Source organism: Pongo pygmaeus, chromosome 7, assembly GCF_028885625.2.
Source record: "Pongo pygmaeus isolate AG05252 chromosome 7, NHGRI_mPonPyg2-v2.0_pri, whole genome shotgun sequence".
Taxonomy (NCBI): Eukaryota; Metazoa; Chordata; class Mammalia; order Primates; family Hominidae; genus Pongo; species Pongo pygmaeus.
This window is the reverse complement of record NC_072380.2, coordinates 146489290-146509960: the sequence shown is the minus strand read 5'-3', so window position 1 is coordinate 146509960 and position 20671 is coordinate 146489290. Positions and strand designations below refer to the sequence as shown.

General features: G+C 46.5%; 1 long non-coding RNA gene across 1 annotated transcript; it reads right to left on the bottom strand.

Annotated features, from left to right (window-relative positions):
* Positions 1-562: 562 nt before the first annotated feature.
* Positions 563-13561, bottom strand: LOC129043055 (uncharacterized). The gene is made up of 3 exons (XR_008504278.2): positions 13470-13561; positions 10830-10985; positions 563-2569 (listed from the first exon to the last, which is right to left on the bottom strand). It is a non-coding gene; the product is annotated as an uncharacterized LOC129043055 (long non-coding RNA).
* Positions 13562-20671: the final 7110 nt, after the last annotated feature.

The window sequence follows — 20671 nt, the reverse complement described above, 5'->3', positions numbered from 1 at the left end:
TTGGAAACTATTAATATGTATTTTATTTGACTCTGTTCTTTCTCAGGCCTTTCTTTTTTTTTTCTTTTTATTATTATTATTATTATTATTATTATTATTATACTTTAGGCTCTATGGTACATGTGCGCAATGTGCAGGTAAGTTACATATGTATACATGTGCCGTGCTGGTGTGCTGCACCCACCAACTCGTCATCTAGCATTAGGTATATCTCCCAATGCTATCCCTCCCCCCTCCCCCCACCCCACAACAGTCCCCGAAGTGTGATGTTCCCCTTCCTGTGTCCATGTGTTCTCATTGTTCAATTCCCACCTATGAGTGAGAATATGCAGTGTTTGGTTTTTTGTTCTTGCGATAGTTTACTGAGAATGATGATTTCCAATTTCATCCATGTCCCTACAAAGGACGTGAACTCATCATTTTTTATGGCTGCATAGTATTCCATGGTGTATATGTGCCACATTTTCTTAATCCAGTCTATGATTGTTGGACATTTGGGTTGGTTCCAAGTCTTTGCTATTGTGAATAATGCCGCAATAAACATACATGTGCATGTGTCTTTATAGCAGCATAACTTTATTATTTTTTATTTTTATTTTTTATGCTTACAATGTGTCTGGCACTTTTCTACGCGTTGCAGATGCTTTAACTCATGGAATTCTCATGACCATCCTGGGACAAGGGTTTTGTAAGAATTACAGCCCCCTTTTACAGCTAAGGCAACTGGGATACAGAGAAGTAATGACGAACTCCACGGGAAAAAACTGGTGCTGCTGGGAAGAGGTCTTGGGCTTTCCAACTGCCAGCCCCATGCTCCTCTGAAGTGTTCTTGTGTTCATCTTTGTGTTCAAAGCCTCGAGAATGTACATTTCCATCCGAGGTCAGCATGGTAGGGGGTGAGGCCAATGTCCTCACCAGACTGCAGCAGTGTTGTCCACTGAACTAACCCCATTATATCACAGTTGGATGTTGAGGAGCAAACCAGGCAGTCACTTTGTGAAGGGCTTCAAGTTGCTGTGCCAACCAATGAGGAGTCATTAATGATTCCATAGTCCTCCTGGGCCATTGGCATGACATTGATAATGGAGATAAAGAGATTTGTGTCCTTGATCTCCAAGGCTAGGCAGAGATAGAGCTCATCACCAGGTTCCAAATTAGCAGACAAGGCCCTTGGAGAACTTGTGGGGCTAATTAGTATTAGGGATGAATTTAGAGATGAGCTTGTGTGCACACATTCTCGGGACAGTCCCACAGGACCCATCCTTGGTTCTGAGTGTTAATTAAAGCTTCTACACTGCAGCTTGAAATTTAGTAGGAAATAAATTAACATAGGTTAATTCCATAGACAGAAGGGACCATCCTTCCTTGAAGCCTCATTCTCTTCCATATTTGGGCAGCTGGACTAAGGCACCACCTGGTGATCTTAGAGTTCATTCTCCAGATTTGTTATAATCCCTGTAGTATCTCTCTAATTAGCAATGTCAGAATCTTCCTCCTGGCTCCCAAGTCTCTGAGGTTAATTGAAGGGCAGAGTGGTGAGGGGAAGTCTGAAAGGTTGGGGCTGAAATTCTTGTTCTGGTAGTAACTAACTCCAAGACCTTAAAGTTGCAGAGTCTCTCAGAGCCTCAGTATCTCCATCTGGAAAATGGGAATGAAAACAGCAAAATGCCTCCTGGAGTTAGTGTGAAATGAGACGACTGAGTGATATCCAAGGAAAAGGCATGAAGTGAGCCCTCGGGAAAGGGCTGTCTCCATGTGCACAGTCCTGGAGTGTGTCTGGTCACTGTCCTCCAGGTACCTTTGGAGAAATGCACCCTCCTGATTCTAATCTACAGCAAAAAGCACAGATGTATCTCCAGTGCCCTAGGACTGGTGCATTATGCAGAGGCACCCTGGTACCCAGAGATACTGGGTCTTTCACTGTGTTACCAGGCAAGCCTCCAATGAGAAGGAGCTGCCAGACACCAAGGGGCGAATCCACAGTAAGGAGGGCTCCGATTGTACTTGGCACTTGGACTTGGTCCAGTAAAGGCAGAGATGATGAAGAAAGCCCTTCTTCTAAATGGTTCCAGAGCCTTCTGCAGACCGTCACATATTAGGACTCTGTGGGGGGTCATTAGCCAGAACCCTGCCCACCTCACCCAGGGAACTCTGACCATCCAAGGCATGCGGCTCCTAGTGCATTTAACTCCCGACAGAACCCACATTGCTCCCTCACTTTGATAAACGGCTGCCCTGCGGCAGCTGGAACCCACTCTGGGGGTGAGTGCAATGGGCAGAGTCCCTGGGAACAGCCTTCAGTTGATGGGTACAGGTTATCAATGCTGCAGCTCCCTGGCCCCTGCCTAGGGCAGCTCTGAAGTATGACCTACACCGTTTCCCGAGCTCCTCTGTGGAGCTGAGCCAAAGTCAACCTCCACGGGCCTTTGCTTGACATCACAGCCTTGCTTGGTCTCCTCCCCTACACAAGCCCACTGCCCCACAACCATACCAGTGTTTTCAGGTGCACACTTCCTAATGCACCACTTTCACATTCATTATTTCAGGATCTGCTTCTGGGGAAGCCAACCTAAGGCAGAAGGAAATTCAGATAACAGGTATTTTGTACCCACTATGTGCCAGTCACTGAGTTATAATGTTTTTCTTATTTTTAATATATTATCTCATTGTATTCTCATAATTAATGTTTGGGGATTTTTAGAGGTAAGGAAACTGGGGCTCAGAGATTTAAGCAACTTGCCCCAGGTTACACAGCTGGGAAGGGGTGAGCATCTTAGCCTGGGAATCCAGTCCTCTTGCCTCTGCCTCTTTGCCTTGGAGGGTAGGGTAGAGATGGAGGCAGAAATGCTAAGAGCATCTCCAGGATGCTGCAAAGCTTCTGTCTCTTCTGTATGTTGAAGTTTCTGTGCTGTATTTTATTTTTAAAATAGGTTCTATTTTAAAAAGACAAAGTTGAAAGCCAGTGCATTTTATCTTCTCCACGGGACAGCAATGAAGATAAAATGAAATAATGACTGTAAAGTGCTCAGCACAAAGCTTGGCACACAGCATACAGCCCATAAATGTCTGCAAACAGGATTATATATTTATAACGTGCACTCACAATTTATATGTGCTTGTCATAAATATGCCATCTATAATTTAAGAAAACAAATAATTTACCTATTTTCAACAGACACAAATACTGTCCATGTCTAGTTAGTAGAAATAAATTATAGAAGCATGCATATATGCATTATTTCTACCTATATATTTAGAGTGAGTGGATACAAATGATTTGACTCCGCTGGGCGCTGTGGCTCCCGCCTGTAACCTCAGCATGTTGGGAGGCCTAGGCGGGTGGATCACCTGAGGTCAGGAGTTCAGGACCAGCCTGGCCAACATGGTGAAACCCGTCTCTACTAAAAAATACAAAAATTAGCTGGCGTGGTGTCAGGCGTCTGTAATCCCAGCCACTCGGGAGACTGAGACAGGAGAATTGCTTGAACCCGGGAGGCGGAAGTTGCAGTGAGCAGAGTTCATGCCATTGCACTCCAGCCTGGGGGACAAGAGGGAAACTCTGTCTCAAAAAAAAAAAAAAAAAAAAAAAAAAAAAAGATTTGACTCTAAGTTATGTGCATGTGTGATTCCTCACAGTAATGTAGCGGGTTCTGGAATGTGGGTTCTTAAGAAAGGTGAAAATCGGTCGGGTGCAGTGGCTCACACCTGTAATCCCAGCACTTTGGGAGGCCAAGACAGGTGGATCACCTGAGGTCAGGAGTGTGAGACCAGCCTGGCCAACATGGTGAAACCGTTTCTACTAAAAATACACAAATTAAATACACAAATCAGCCAGGCGTGGTGGTGCACACCTGTAATCCCAGCTACTTGGTAGGCTGAGGCAGGAGAATCCCTTGAACCCGGGAGATGGAGGTTGCAGGGAGCCAAGATCGAGCCATTGCACTCCAGCCTGGGCAACAAGAATGAAACTCCACCCTCCCCGCCACCAAAAAAAAAAAAAGAAAAACAAAGGCGAAAATTGGCCAAGCATGGTGGCTCACACCTGTTATCCCAGCACTTTGGGAGGCCAAGGCTGGCGGATCACTTGAGGTCAGGAGTTCAAGACCCAGCCTGGCCAACATGATGAAACCCCCATCTCTACTAAAAATATAAAAATCAGGCTGGTCGCGGTGGCTCATGCTTGTAATCCTAGCACTTTGGGAGACCTAGGCAGGCAGATCATCTGAGGTCAGTAGTTCAAGACTAGCCTGGCCAACATAGTAAAATCCTGTCTCTACTAAAAATACAAAAATTAGCCAGGCTTGGGGGCACAGGCCTGTAATCCCAGTTACCCGGGAGACTGAGGCAGGAGAATTGCTGGAACTTGAGAGGCGGAGGCTGCAGTGAGCCGAGATCACGCCACTGCACTCCAGTCTGGGAGACACAGCAAGACTCCGAAAAAAAAAAAAAAAAATAGCCAGGCATGGTGGTGGGTGCCTATAATCCCAGCTACTCAGGTGGCTGAAGTAGTAGCTCGCTGGAACCCGGGGAGTCTGAAGTTGCAGTGAGCCAAGATTGTGCCACTGCACTGCAGCCTGAACAACAGAGTGACAATCTGCCTCAAAAATAAAAAATAAAAAAAAAAAAAAGGGAAAGAACAGGACAGAAAAAAAAAGTGAAAATCAGCTTGATACCCCCACCTCAGCCCTATCCCTACTCTCGCCCTCATTGTCTGTGTATTTGTCAACAATTGAGGGAGTTTTCCTCACCATCATCAGCTCATCCCATCCCTGTGCCGCTGTGCACCAGCAGAGGGGACCCACAGACGATTATCCATCCAGGTGTGGGCCACCCCTGCCCCAGACCCAGAGCTCCATGCTGCATCCACTCATCACATGGCAAATACTTGGCAGGACCTATTGCGTGTCATGTTCTGTGATAAACACTGGGACAGACACAGCAGAGAAACAGCAACGACAATAATTCAACAGATACTCCCCCTATCCCCATAGTGAGGGAGATTGATAACAATCAACCAGCTGTACACACAAATGTATATGAGCAGCTGTAGTAACTACAAATGCTATGGAAAGATAACTGTTTCATGATTCTAGGACAGAAGCGTTCTCTGCAAAAGAGACATTTGAGAGGAAATCCAAAGATGAACAGGTGTTAGCCAATGGAGTGAGAAAATCTTCAAATGGAGCTAAGACCCTAAGGTGGAAGGGAGCAGGGGATGCTCAGGCACAAGGCCGGCACCTGGAGAGGATGCGCAACATGAGGCTGGAGAGGTGGTCAGGGCCATACAGGCCACATTAAACACATAGGGCTGGATCGCCTGTGGGACCAGGGAATTATTAAGTGATGAAGTTCAGAATTTGCACAAAGCACTCTAGTGACTAAAGAAAAATGGATGGTGGGTGGGAGAATGGAGAAGGCACAGGCAGCTTCCAGTCCAGAAGCTGCCCATTGCTCCATTGTTCAAAATAAGACAGCAACCCCCTTCCCGCTGCTGGTTCACTGGTCTATGATTTAGGGGCATGACGTACCTGTCGAACCACCAAACATTACCCACTCTCACTCCCACCTACTCCCCTCTGGCCACGTGGACAAATATTAGTAGATTATTTCCCAATCCCCAGTTTTCCTTTCACTTGAGAAATGAAATCAGATTCAGAACATGGAACAGCTTATTAAAAATGTAAACTCATTCCTGGCCTCTATGTGTTTGTAATAAAAGGTATTTTTTAATCAAAAGAAATTTCTAACTTACTGCAGGGCTCAGTTTGCTGAACTTAATCTGTGTGAAATGCCACTTTTCTATAGGACATGGGTTGGCATCTGGTAGAGAATTAAGCAGCTATCTCAGCTGGCTCTGATCAGCTCTTTAAGAGGCCATACACTTGGGAACACATCAAGATTGGAGGAGTCTGAAGCTCATCACCAAGAAGGTGTTTGGGTCGGATATGTTTGAAAATGGATGAACACCTGAAAAAAGCTTGGCCCGAGGAATGGAACAAGTCGATTTCATTCACTCAACTGTTTGTTCAACAAATATTTATTGGGCTTCCTCTATGAGCTTGACTGTCTCAGGCATGGAACGTCTAGAAATGACTCCCATATGGTTCCAGCCCTCAAGGAACACCCCAGCCAGTGGGGAATCAGATAGGCCAATCATAACCTGCAACACTATGAGCCAATTATAAACTACAACACAATGATGAGAGCCCTCAAGGAGAGATACACAGCGGGAAGGCAAAGAAGATGAAGAATGAATGCCTCATTTTCCAGGAAGAGAGAAGAGCTTCCCCCAGGGAGGAAGCATTTTACCTGAAACTACTCAAGACCCTTTCTTTTTTTTTTTTTTTTTGTGAGACAGAGTCTCGCTCTGTTGCCCAGGCTAGAGCGTAGTGGTGCTATCTCGGCTCACTGCAGGCTCTGCCTCCTGGGTTCAAGCCATTCTCCTGCCTCAGCCTCCCAAATAGCTGGGACTACAGGCGCCCGCCACCCCGCCCAGCTAATTTTTTTTTTGTATTTTTAGTAGAGACAGGGTTTCACTGTGTTAGCCAGGATGGTCTCGATCTCCTGACCTCGTGATCCGCCCGCCTCCGCCTCCCAAAGTGCTGGGATAACGGGCGTGAGCCACCGGGCCCGGCCTACTCAAGACCCTTTCTGTTGCCAGGGACTTATCCGGACTCAACTTGGCTTAAATGAAAAAAGAGAATTTACTGGCCCAAGTAAACAAGTCCAGAGGTACAGCCTCAGGCATGGATAGACCCAGGGAACCTGGCCGAAGGAAAGGCCTGTTCGCAGGCCCCATGGCAGCTCTCTCTCCACCTCCTGGCTTGGCTTTCGCTCTCAGCAAGCTTCAGCCTTGGGCACATTTCCCTAAGTAGTGGTCAAGCAGCCCCCAGAGCCTCCAGCAACTCCAGAGAAGAAAAGAGCGTATTTCCCAGTAGCTCCAGGAGTAGTCCTGGGCCGACTGTCTTCGACCTGGCTTAAGTCTTGTTTTTTTAATTTTTTAATTTTTATTTATTTATTTATTTTATTTATTTATTTATTTATTTTTTTTTTTGAGACGTAGTCTGGCTCTGTCGCCCAGGCTGGAGTGCAGTGGCACGATCTCAGCTCACTGCAAGCTCTGCCTCTCGGGTTCACGCCATTCTCCTGCCTCAGCCTCCCGAGTAGCTGGGACTACAGGCGCCCGCCACCACGCCCGGCTAATTTTTTTTCTGTTTTTAGTAGAGACGGGGTTTCATCGTGTTAGCCAGGATGGTCTCGATCTCCTGACCTCATGATCCGCCCACCTCGGCCTCCCAAAGTGCTGGGATTACAGGTGTGAGCCACCACGCCCAGCCCTGGCTTAGGTGTTGTGTCTCCCTGGGCCAATCCCTGCTGCTAGCAGGTGTGAACCCAGAAAATCTGAGACAGGTCTCAGTTAATTTAAAAAGTTTATTTTTGCCAAGGCTGAGGACGCACCCGTGACACAGCCTCAGGAAGTCCTGGTGACATGTACCCAAGGTGGTCAGGGCACAGCTTGGTTTTATACATCTTAGGGAGACAGGAGACATCAATCTGTACATGTAAGAAGTACATTGGTTCAGTCTGGAAAGGTGGGACAACTTGAAAGGAAAGCAGGAAGACTCACAGCGGGAGGGAGCTTCCAGGTCACAGATAGGTGAGACACAAACTGTTACATTCTTTGAGCTTCTGATTAGCCTTTCCAAAGGAGGCAAATCTGATGTGCATCTATCTCATTGAGCAGAGGAGTGACTTTGAACAGAATGGGAGGCAGGTTTGCCCTAAGCAGTTTCCAGCTTGAGTTTTCCTTAGTGATTTTGGGGGCCCAAGATATTTTCCTTTCATGCAGGGGTGGAGGTGTTGCCTGGGGTAGGCCAGGGCCATGTGCCCATCCTTACAGTCAGAGGAATAAGGAAGAGGTTTTGCCAACCTTTGCTAGTGACATTTATTCCCAAACATTCATTAAGGATTATTGTGAGCCAACCACTGCCGTGAGAGAAGAGGGGGCACCAGGACAGAAAGAACAGAATTCCCTGCCCTCAGGGAGCTTACAAACGAGTAAAAGACATAGTGAGGCAGATGCAGGAAGCGCAAGCACTCGGGGAAATAAACCAAGCAATGGGGGTGCAGTGCTGGGAGAGGGGCTTAGGCTGCTGTATTAACAAGGGGAGTTGAGGGTCTCACTGAGGAGACACCATTCATATACAAGCTGAAGGGGCTGAGGCCTGAGCCAAGTGACTGCCTGGGATAAGAGAAAATTTAACAGAGGGGGGGAAGATTTTATTTTTTAGATGGAGTTTTGCTCTTGTGGCCAAGCCTGGAGTGCAGTGGCGCCATCTCAGCTCACCACAACCTCCACCTCCCAGGTTCAAGCAATTCTCCTGCCTCAGCCTCCCAAGTAGCTGGGACTATAGGCGCCCACCACCATGCCCGGCTAATTTTTATATTTTTAGTAGAGACAGGATTTCACCATGTTGGCCAGGCTGGTCTCAAACTCCTGACCTCAGGTGATCCACCCACCTCAGCCTCCCAAGGTGCTGAGATTACAGGCGTAAGCCACGGCGCCTGGCCGGGAAGATCCATTTTTAAGGTCCTGAGAGAGCAAGGGCCTGACAGTTTTCAGGAGCAGCAAAGAGTCCCCTAGCTTGACCCAAGCGAGTGACAGGGAGAAGAGCATGTCAAACGAGGGTGGGAAGGCAGGGCCAGAGAATGTGGCACCTTAGAAAGTGTGGGAAAGGTGGCACCCAGGGGAAAATTAAGATTCTCTGATCAGAGACCCGAGGATGGATCCTGGGGAAATGAGACACAGGTGCCTTGCTCAGGGTCCAAGAGGAGCGTGAACGGACAGGTGAGGAGAGAGTGGCCTTGATACAGGGAATGGCAGGGAACAAGGACAGAGAGATTAAAGACACAGTGCATTCTAGGAGCAAGCCGCTGTTTGGGCTACAATATTTAAAGAAAGAGACTGCGTCTGGGTCAGGGTTGCCAGGAGGAGACACAGGAAGGAGAGGGACCAAGTGTGCAGCTACGCTTTGCTCCAGGCCCCTGACGGAACTGTGCTGGCGTTCAAGAGAGTCTCTGGAGGCAGAAGAGGGCTCACAGAATCGATTGCGCCTCCTAATCTCCCGTCCCAGGAAACCTGCAAATATGAAAATGACCACTCAAGGGGAACATAATTTGATTTCAGGTTTAATTGAAGGAAATCGTGCAAATGTGGAAATTTAGAGAGAGAAAATTGTTCCTGGAGATGGTTTCATTTGCATTTCTTTCCAAAAACATGGCAAGCTGTGTATTTAAAATGCTAGATGAAGAATATTGCAAGCAGATAACTATCTATTTTCTTTCCCTAGAAAGGGTAGATGACATTTGGGATCCCGCTGGCAGATAATAATGTTAGTGAATATTCACAAAATACTGAAGTTGGCAATGCACTATGCACATATGTGTATCATTAGCAGAAACAGTAGCAGCTAATATAGTGGAGTTCCACCCCACATAGAGTGTGAAGGGCCCAGAGTCCTAGAAAATCTAGTCCCACCCAGCAGACACATGAAATTCAGCAAACCCTTGGGGAACTTCATCAATATGCCACAAACTGGGCCAAGCCCTGGGGGGAAACTTGGTTTCTGTTAGAAGCCAGGACGGTCCTGGAAACCAGAAAACATGAACCAGAAACACAGCCCTCCAGAATAATAAGAACAACTCCATAAAAATGGTCACAAGCACAAGCTCTGGCCTTATTTCGGTATTTGTAGAGCATTTTACGTTAGCAAAGTGCATTCTTTTGCACTAATTTCTTGCCTTCGCAGCAACTCTGTGCAGTAGGAATTGGGCCAGATCTGTATCACTTTGGTGTTTTGGTGAATAGGATTTGATCTTTATCTTAAAATCCTGGATGACCTAATCCAGCACCTCCTTCTACTTGCTTCCGGGCTTCTACTGTCAGCCTAAGAGCCATGATTTTCATTGATTTAATTCTCAGAATAACCTATGCAGTCCCTATCTTCCGGTTAGGACATTGAAATCTAGACTGAGTCAACTGCTTCAAGGTCACTGTCTAGACTTGACCCCAGGCTGTCTGGCTCAGGAAGCTACAGTCTTCACTACTTCCCTGTACCACAAATGTGGGTGAATGTGGGTGTACCCAGCCCTATGCTTGTTGTCTGAGGGTTGAGACTTGGATGTGAATGCAATTTTCAGCAAAGGTGTTCCCTTTTTTTTTTTTTTTTAGACAGAGTCTTGCTCTGTCATCCAGGCTGGAGTACAATGGCGTGATCTCTGTTCACCTCAACCTCCACCTCCCAGGTTCAAGCAACTCTCCTGCCCTCAGCCTCCCGAGTAGCTGGGACTACAGGCGTGCACCACTACGCCCAGCTAATTGTTTTTTTTTTTGTTTGTTTGTTTGTATTTTTAGTAAATACGCAGTCTCGCCGTGTTGGCCAGGCTGGTCTCGAACTCCTGACCTCAAGTGATCCACCCGCCTCAGCCTCCCAAAGTGCTGGGATTACAGGCGTGAGCCACGATGCCCAATCTGAGGTGTTCTTTTTAATGCTCACTACAATCCCTAAAAGCTTGCTCTTAGTAGCCCCACTCTTAGGCCTGGAAATAAAGCCTTAGACATACTAAACCACCACTAACGTCAGAGTTTATCCATTTAAAAGATGCCAGAAGAGGGGTCTTGATCCTGCTCAGCCCCACTCAACTCCCTGAACCTTTATCCAATACTTTGCATCTGTTAAAGGCTCATCTTGTCATCATTTTCCTCTCTTCTCCTCCAAGAGAAGCCCACTTAGTATGTCCCTGAAGGCTCAGATGGGAGTAGGACTCACGTTGTCACTCTCAGCTTCTGTCATGTCCTGTCCCGAAGCTGAAAGACTCCTGGGGGAAATCAGGTCATCGGTATTTCTATGTCCACAGACACAACCAGTCTGACCACAATTCAACTAAATGGATCCACTGTTAATCAGGAAATGACTGCAGAGGACCTGTATTGATGGAAAAGATTGCTGAGCTGGGATTCAGTCAATATGGCCTGATGAATTAGTCAGTTCTGTCGTGACCGGGGAGTTTACTGTGGTGGAAAGGATGCTAGACCCAGGGTTGGAGGACCTGGCTTCCCACTCTGGCCTTGCTCAGCTCTGTACCTCTGCTTCCCCAGTGGTGAAATGGTGGCAGTGAGGCCTCAGTGAGGACGAATGTGTAAACATGCCCAACACATCATCTGCTCATAGTAGGTGCACAAAAAACACTAGTGAAACGTACTGGCTGAATTGAATGGAACCACTTAAGTTTGTTAGTTAATAAAGGGAGACCTGTTTTGTTTTGGTTTTTTTTTTTTTTTTTTTTGATGAAGTCTCGCTCTGTAGCCCAGGCTGGAGTGCAATGGCATGATCTTGGCTCACTGCAGCCTCTGCCTCCCAGGTTCAAGCAATTCTCCTGTCTCAGCCTCCTGAGTAGCTGGGATTATAGGTGTGCATCACCACACCCAGATAACTTTTTGTATTTTTGGTAGAGATGGGGTTTCACCATGTTGGTCAGGCTGGTCTCGAACTCCTGACCTCAGGTGATCCACCTGCCTTGGTCTCCCAAAGTGCTGGAATTACAGGCAAGAGCCTCTGCACCGGCCGAGGGAGACTTTTTAAAGTGACTGTTTTTACTGGGTAAATAAATAGTTAAATTTTTTTTTCTTTTGTTGACTGGTAGTGTTTGTAGAAGGACCTTGTGAAACCAGTCCTTGCACTGGCCTCAACAGCCTCTTGGTCAAGCTGGTTGTGTTGTTGCTGTTTACATCTCCTGCTCTGAAATTCCACAAAGAAACCCGCTGCAGAAATCCTGAAGGCCACCTGGAGACTGTTCCCTTCTCCAGGGGCTTCTTTTGAGCCTTTGATCCTTTATAGGAAGGATAGAGTTGGAAGAAGGAAGCAGCTGCTAAGAAGGAGACCCAAGGGGGCACGTGAGAAGTAGGAACTTAGGGCTGGGAACAGGGTGACCTGAAACCAAAACCTTACTCTTCCACTAAGAGGCTGCTTAGCTTTGAAAAGCCACTCTATTTTCCCTCTGGGTCTCTTCAGGAGGGGGAAAGGATGGGTCAGAAATCTAATACCCACCACAATAATTAATTAGAAGAAGAAATATTTTGCTGAGCCGAGAGGAGCTGACCATGTTATTAAAACACATGACAGTCACCATCTCGTCAAATCCTTACCACAAACCTGCAGACTGGAGTGAGCCTCCCCATTTTTCACATCAAGATATGGAAGGAGAGATGAGGTAACCAGCCTGCTGTCACAGGAAAAGAGGTGGCAGAAACAACTTCGAGGGCAAGCCCTTCAGGAGCCGACGTCGAACACGTGGACGCCCTCTTTTGGATAGTCTTTCGTTAGGATGCTCTGTGAGGGTCAACTCTGACATATTAGGAGCTGATGCTTCCAAGTAAAGTTGGAGTTAGTCCCTGCAACATTAATCGCAGTTATGTTTTGCCTTTTAAAGATGACAAGCGGGCCGGGCACAGTGGCTCACGCCTGTAACCCCAGCACTTTGGGAGGCCAAGGTGGGCAGATCACCTGAGGTCGGGAGTTCGAGACCAGCCTGACCAACATGGTAAAACCCTGTCTCTACTAAAACTACAAAAATTAGCCAGGCATGGTGGCACATGCCTGTAATCCCAGCTACTCAGGAGGCTGAGGCAGGAGCATCCCTTGAACCCGGAAGGCGAAGGTTGCAGGTGAGCCAAGATTGCGCCATTGCACCCCAGCCTGGGTGACAGAGCGAGACTCTGTCTCAAAGAAAAAATAAAAAAATAAATAAAGATGACAAGCATTAAGCCTGACTTTGTGGGAAATTAATTTCAGTGTTGCCATGCATGTCAGGAGGGGCTTGGGAGGGCAGGCAGGACACATCACCATAAGCCTTCTCCCACCTTCTCTGTCTCTCAGGGCATGGCTCCATGCTTCCCACAGCCACCCAGTAAGAGACCTCAAGGTCTGCCTCATGCCACCTTCTTCCCACTGAAATCCAGTGAATCGCCCACTCTTACCCAGCACTTCAACCCCATTCCCACTGCCTGACATCAAGCTCTGTGTCTGGCTGCAGTGTCAAGAGTGGTAATGCCTCCTCTCAGAGCCAACACCTTGTGGTGCCAACATTTACAGGCATTCAAATTAGTATTACTCTGCTTAGCCTGCACTGATTATTCACAGGGTGCTTCACAGTCTGTAAAGCTCATCCACACATATGGCAGTGTTGGGATGTGCTGTCAGTTTCACCAAACTTGGGGTCTTCAGGGTTCAGGAAGCTCCCTTTCCACGGTGCCCCAGTCTCACTGACATCTTCACACCACTCCCTTTGAAAACCTGCAAGTTGCCATTGCCCTCAGAGGCCAGCTCAAATGCCACCCACTCTGGGGAGCCTCACACCCGCCCTTGGACTTCTGGCCCTGCTTCCTCTGGAGTTCCACATCTCACACTGACCTTGGTGCGGCATTTTCCAAGTTGTGTTGCAATTTAGTTTTCACTGATTCTCCCTGCTGGATCAGGAGCACCACAAGAGCAAATGGCTCAGTTAACACCTGAGGGTATGAAGAGTGAATGAATGGATGGATGGATGAATGAATGGGTGCCCAGCTTCTTATTAGCTAAGCTTATTAGCCCATAGGCTTCTGTATTAGCTAACTTCCCTCCACTCCCTGACTGCCTAGGTCAACACAGTGCCACCCTCACACTCACCATACAGCATATTTATGAGGGCCTTCTGTGTCTCCAGGACTATGCCAGCTATGAGAGACACAGAAGTGAGCCGGAAAGGTAAGGCCCCTGCCTGTCCTCGTGGAGTCTCCATTGTGCATGTACATAGTCAGGGCACTTCTCACACAGATGTTTTGATATTCGTCGCTCCAAATCTCTGCAAAGACCAGGACTATGTATGGCTCATCTTCATACCCCAGCCCCCAGCTCAGTGTGTGGTGAATATGAGTACTCAGTGAATGTTTGGGGGATGGATGGGTGGGTGAGTGGGAAGACATCCACTGCAAGCCAGGTTCCTTTGCCTGCCCCTATTTCTGGGTTCTATCCAGGACCTAGGAGTAAACTGTAAACATCTTTCCTAACATTCCAGAATTTCAGGCAGCACCCTGAGCAATGAATGCTTTTATTCTTAACCTATTCATGCTCAAGACAGGGCTATTGGTAAAGCCTGCATGAGTGTTTGTGTGTGCGTCCCGCTCCCCCTCCCCACCCCATACACACACATTCGTTTATATCCATCACCAGTTCATTTGCAAAACATGGAACAGAGTCCTGTAGTCAAAACCTACTATGGTGAAGATTTAGAAATCAAAATAAGGATGAATAGTTGTGTCTGACATGCTGGGACCACTTCAACAATGCTGTCTTTACACACACACATGCACACACATAGACAAACACATGTACACACATAGACAAACACATGTATGTATGCACGTATACCCCATTTGGAAACAGTCCTCACATTATGGCTCAAGACAAACATTAATTCATGCCAAGAAAATAAAACAGAAATCTGCCTTCTGCTTTTCTCAGAACTGCCCTGGAAGCCACTGAGGTAAACAGGCAAGGTGGCAGGGAGCTTAATAGGCCTGGAGTCTGCTTGGCCACCCACTAGCTACATTAACATGGACAAATCACTTCACCTCTTTGAGCCTCAGTCTTCTCACATGTAAATCAGTGTAGGAATAAAATAGACAACCACATTTTACCTACTTGCTGTCACTGATTTTTTTTTTTTTTTTTTTTTTTTTTTTTTTTGTACAAAGAGGCCAGGAGCAGCCAGGCACAGTGGCTCACGCCTGTAATCCCAGCACTTTGGGAGGCTGAGGTGGGTGGATCAGAAGGTCAGGAGTTCAAGACCAGCCTGGCCAAGATGGTGAAACACTGTCTCTACTAAAAATACAAAAATTAGCAGGGCACAGTGGCAGGAGTCTCTAATCTCAGCTACTTGGGAGGCTGAGGCAGGAGAATGGCTTGAACCAGGGCAGCAGAGGTGGCAGTGAGCCAAGATCGAGCCACTGCACTCCAGCCTGGGTGGCAGAGTGAGACTCTGTCTCAAAAAAAACCAGGAGCCTAGATCTTCAAAACAGGCAGAGGAGTTCAGAAGAAGCAGTCAGCAGGGTGTGCACCAGAAGTCAAAGAGGCAGATGAGTGTTCAGTGAGGTATGACTGGGGCTTTACTTCTGGTAAGAATATAGTCTAATCCAGATCCTGTCTCCTAGCAACACTGTGGCCTTGGGCATGTCACTCCAGCTCTCTAGGCCTCTCTTTCTTCATCTGTAAAGTGGAAATCATAATGCTTTAGCTGGCCTCAAGGTCTATAGTTGTCAGGTGCTCTCTTCCTGCCTCTGCTTCCTGCCTCACATCTCTGGTTTCCGGTCTGCAATGGCCTGTGAACCTGTGGTTTCCAGTCCAATAAGGGTGTCTGTGCTAAGCTCAAAAAAGGTTGCTGCACCCTCCAGAATGATTTAAATATAAAATACAAAGTTACCTAGTCTCAGGGAGGTATGAAACAGATGGATCTGTTAGTCACTGAAGATGGAAACCATAACCCATTTATGCCACTGTTTGGCAGTACCTACAAAGGTTGAATACACACATAAACTTTGACCAGCAATTCTGCTCCTAGCTGTGTTTATCCAAGACATGCACTAAGGTACTCATACCAACACAGCTTCTGGTGGAAATACCCAAATGCCCATTCACTGTAGAATGGACAAATGGATCAATTGTGGACCCTTCACATCATGGAATATTACAGAGCACTGAGGACACAGCTCAGCAACTACACACATCAGGTTTATGAAGAAACCTCACAAACATAATGTGTGGCAAAAGAAGCCAACACAAGAGTCTACCTGATTCAATGTATATAAAGTACAGAAAAAGAAAAAACCAACTCTATGATGATGGTGTTGGAAGTGAGTGTCTTGAGGCATGGGTTACCATCTGTATATTTATTGGTCTGCTGATTTCATGAGTGTGTTCAGCTTGTGAAAGTTCATTAAGCTATTTATACACTTAGGTTAGGTGCACTTTTCTGTATGTATATTATACTTTACTTTTATTTAAAGACAGAGAGAGAAAGAAAGGAAGGGAGGAAGGGAGGGAGGAAGAAAGAGAGGGAGGGAGGGAGGGAGGGAAAGAAGGGCCAGTGAACTGTGAACTTGAGGGAGGGAGAGGGGAAAAGGAAGATAAACAGAGAGATTCCCTTCAAAGGAATATCAATAGGACTGATAACTTACTTTTTAACAGAAACAATATGAGCCAGAAGACAATGGAATAACATCTTTCAGTTGCAAAAAAGGAAATAACTGCCAACTAGAATCTTATATAGGCAGTAAAGTTATCCTTTGAAAATGAAGAAGACAAAATATTTTCAGGCAAACTGAAACAGAAAGAGACAAAAAATAGAGTGTTCATCACACAAGAGGAAAACAATCCCAGGAAGAAACATGAAAATAAGAGTGTGATAAAAGAATGTTGGGGAGGATAAATATAAGTAAGTAATGACTGTATAAAGCAATACTTGTAATGTTTTGTGCAATTAAAAACCATGTTGAATCAAAATGCAAAATGCTGAAACCAAACAAATAAACACAAATGGTGCTGGTGTGACAGAGCTGCCCATCCCCTCCCTTACATGCAAGAAAGAAGCATGTGCCCCCCTCAGAATCGCCATGACAAGCAATGACTTCTCTGCTGAGTCATGTCAGTGCAGCAAGTGCTGTCTAACACATACTGCCAACCCATAAGGCCCTGTGCTGGAACTCTACCAATCAGGAAGTCCACAGTTGAGGAAACTGTAGGTCAGAAACAGGAAGATCTTTATTCAAGTTTACACAGCTGGGGCTTGCACCTTTGCCACTTTGACTCCGAGGACTCCAGTCCTAACCATTTCATCTAAAACGTATATGACCATGATGTATAGTTGGTATACAGTCTGATACGCTTCGATTGTTAGATGCATTCTGTACTTACCTATGGATCTGCAGTGTCTGTCTCTGAATATGTAAATACAAGGGTTAAACTTACAATGATTCCATTAATTTGGCACTGTTATTCTCCATGAATTGGATGAGAAAGCTGAGGCACGGAGAGGTTCAGTAACTTGCCTGAGGTTACAAAGCCAGAAAAGGGTAAGATGCATCTGAACCAAGCATTCTGCCTCCCTTTTTCCCTTTCTCTTAGCCAACGCAAAGGCATCACAAAGCCTAAATCCTAATCCTTCTATGGGGGCACTCTGGAACCCTCTCTTCTCCAGGCTTCATTTCCCCATCAATAAAATGGGGTAGCTGGAATGGACTTACCTCTAATTCTCACCTCCATACCCCACCGTGGCTCTACCAATTTGGGTGTGCATGCATATGCGCTGATTGTATTTAAGTCCAGTTGCAATACAAATGGAATTTTCATCCAAGAAGTTAAGAGAATTAGATGACACTCCGAAAGATGTTTAACACAGAACAAGTGCCCAAAAGGACAACCCTGGCAGATCCTCAACTCTGCAAGTGAATTCTTTCTGTTACTCCTTTCCCCTGCTAAGTCCATCCTATCAGCTATAACTGAGGACTCAGATTTGATAGACATTTATTTATGTGCCACAAGGGTCATGTGTGTGATCTCACCTCATTCTCCTCTCCAGATGAGGATGCTGATGCTGAGGGAGACCAAGGCATTGGCACAGGGTCACACCCCAGTAAAAAAGTGAAATGTCCCTGAAAATCCACCCATCTGCACATCCCAGTCACTCCGCAGTCCTCAGCCATCTCCACTGCTCCAGATCTTATCCTCTGAAAGGCCTTCTCAGCTTTCTCATTCTAATATCTATCAGGACAGAGGACTGTAATCTTTCTTTTGAGACGGGGTCATCTCTGTCACCCAGGCTAGAGTGCAGTGGTGTGATCATTGCTCACTGCATCCTAAAACTCCTGACTCAAGCGATCCTTCCGCCTCAGCCTCCGGAGTAGCTAGAACTACAGGCATGCACCACTATGCCCAGCTAATTTTTTTTAACCAAAATTTTGTAGAGACAGGGTCTCACTATGCTGCCCAGACTAATCTCCAACTCCTGAGTTCCAGCAATACCCCCACCTCGGCCTCCCAGATTGCTGGGATTACAGGCTTGAGCCAACATACGTGGCGATTGTAACATTTTTAAAATTAAATCTCTCCCGCTTGTCTTCCAGTTAAGGAGATGTGCCAGACCTTCAGCTGTCTCTTTAAACCTCATCTTCTCATTTTCCTCCATCATTTGATCTTGCTTCAAGACTCTGTTTGGTCCTTCATATTAAAATGTTCTTTGCTGGAGAGAAATCATCTGAGAGTCCCCTCCAAAACAAACAGAGAATGTTATTCTCCCTTTTTCAGTCTTACTAGGAAAAGGGAGACAGCAATCCTGGAGACTTGAGATCCTGACTCTCTCATGGATTGCAGTTATTGTCCAGCCTCAGCTGCTCCCACTGGACCCAGGTTTGTAGCTCCCTGGGGAGGCAGGGTTTGGCACACAGCCCTGGAGTGGAGCTGCACCAGGCGGTCTCCTTTGGCCTCTGCACTTCCACTTCTTTGTCTGTAAAATAAGACTAATAGTGCCTAATTGGGGCACTATTAGTGTTGTGGAAGTATTAAAGGTGGTGGGAGGATTAAATGAAAATATCCAGGTAAAGTACAAAGCCAGGTGGTAAGCAGAGAAAAATAGTAGATGTTGCTGTGGTGATGGCGATGGTGGTGGTGGTGCTTCTCATGACTGTTGTTTTATTACTACTTGCCAGGTAATACCCTAGGCACTTTACATGCATGACCTCATTTCATCCTATGAAATCTGAATTATCCCCATCCTACTGCCTTGGGCATGCCACAGCTGTACGCTGCAGAGTGAGACATGCTCACTCACACGACACCACAACATCACCATCCCCAGGCACTCTGACACTGTATCAGTGTCTCCTAGTGTCCTCACCATGTCCTCACCCCAACTTCAGAGGCAAGCTGGGCAACAAGGCTACAAGGGCTGGATCCAGCCAAACTTTCCAGATTAGAAGAAAACCTGTTCTTAGAGGGTGTGTTAGTCACAGCAATCCAGAAACACAGAACCAATAGAATATGTGGAGATGTGTTATAAAGAATTGACTCACACAGTTATGGTGGCTGAGAAGTCCCACTATCTTCCATCTGCAAGGTAGAGACCTGAGAAAGACAGTGGTGTTATTCAGGCCAAGTCTGAAGGCAGGAGAACCAATGGAGTTTATGGTGTATATGCCAGTCTGAGGGCAGAAGACGATGAAAAAGATGATCCAATTCAGGCAATGAGGCTAAAAAAAGAGGCAAGTACCTCCTTCCTTCACCTTTAATTCCTCAGGCCCTCAACAGATTGGATGAAGCCCACATTAGAGAGGGCAATTTACTTTACAGAATCCAATCCAAATGCTGATCTCATATGAAACACCCTCACTGACACACAAGAAATAATGTTTAATGCTTAATCTGGGCACCCCTTGGCCTAGTCAGTTGATAACCATCTCAGTATTGTTATGAAAGCCAATTGACATAATACCACTCATTCTCAAAGTTCAGCTGCATGGTAGACTCACATGGAAATCAAACAAAAAACCCATGCCTTGAGATTTGGGCTGAATTGATCTAAGGTAGGGCCTGGGGATGAACATGTTTAGATTCTTCCCTCCTTCCAAGTGACTTTAATGCATAGACAAGTTTGAGAACCACTCCCTAGATAACATGCAAGCATGTGCTTTCCAGCCCAGTGTCCCGCACAGCGTGGACAGAGTCAGAATGCGACTACTATGGAGCTGGGGAGGTGTGGTCAGCCATCCCAGAGGTGGTGCATATCTCTATCATAGGCACTCACTTGTTCTCTCTATTTATTGTCACTTTTTACAAACACAATTTATTTTTACACTTTTGCTGAACAAATAGAAGTCCCAGTCGGATCACATTTTGTGTGGAAATGCACATGTCCAGCTTCCTGTGCCACTGAGCTGCCTACTCCATCCCATTCCCAGAGCCTCCCCAGCTCCTACCTGGGAAGGACTGTAGTACAGTGGGAGGCAGAGCTCTTCCAAACAAGGGAAATCCAGTACCTGCTCTGTGTCATAGATTTTCAGTTGAGATCCGAATCTCCCCCCTGCTCCTCATCCTCTGACAGCTCATGTGCCACCTCATTTTTTTTATTTATTATTATTATTTTTTTAGATGTAGTTTTCACTCTGGTTGCCCAGGCTGGAGTGCAATGGAGTGATCTTGGCTCATTGCAACCTCCCCCTCCTAGGTTCAAGCGATTCTCCTGCCTCAGCCTCCCAAGTAGCTGGGATTACAGGTGTGTGCCACCACACTTGGCTACTTTTTGTATTTTTAGTAGAGATGGGGCTTCACCATGTTGGTCAGGCTGGTCTTGAACTCCTGACCTCAGGTTATCCACCTGCCTCAGCCTCCCAAAGTGCTAGGATTACAGGTGTGAGCCACCGCACCCAGCCCACCTCCTTTCTTCTACTCAGATTGTGCTGCCTAGTCCATGGTCATAAATGTGACCCAACAGTGGGGGCTACATCTCAGCCAAAATATCAATGAACTGAGCAGCAGTTGAACTTGTTCTCAACCAGAGTGGAGGCAGCTTCTTAGGAGCCAAGGAA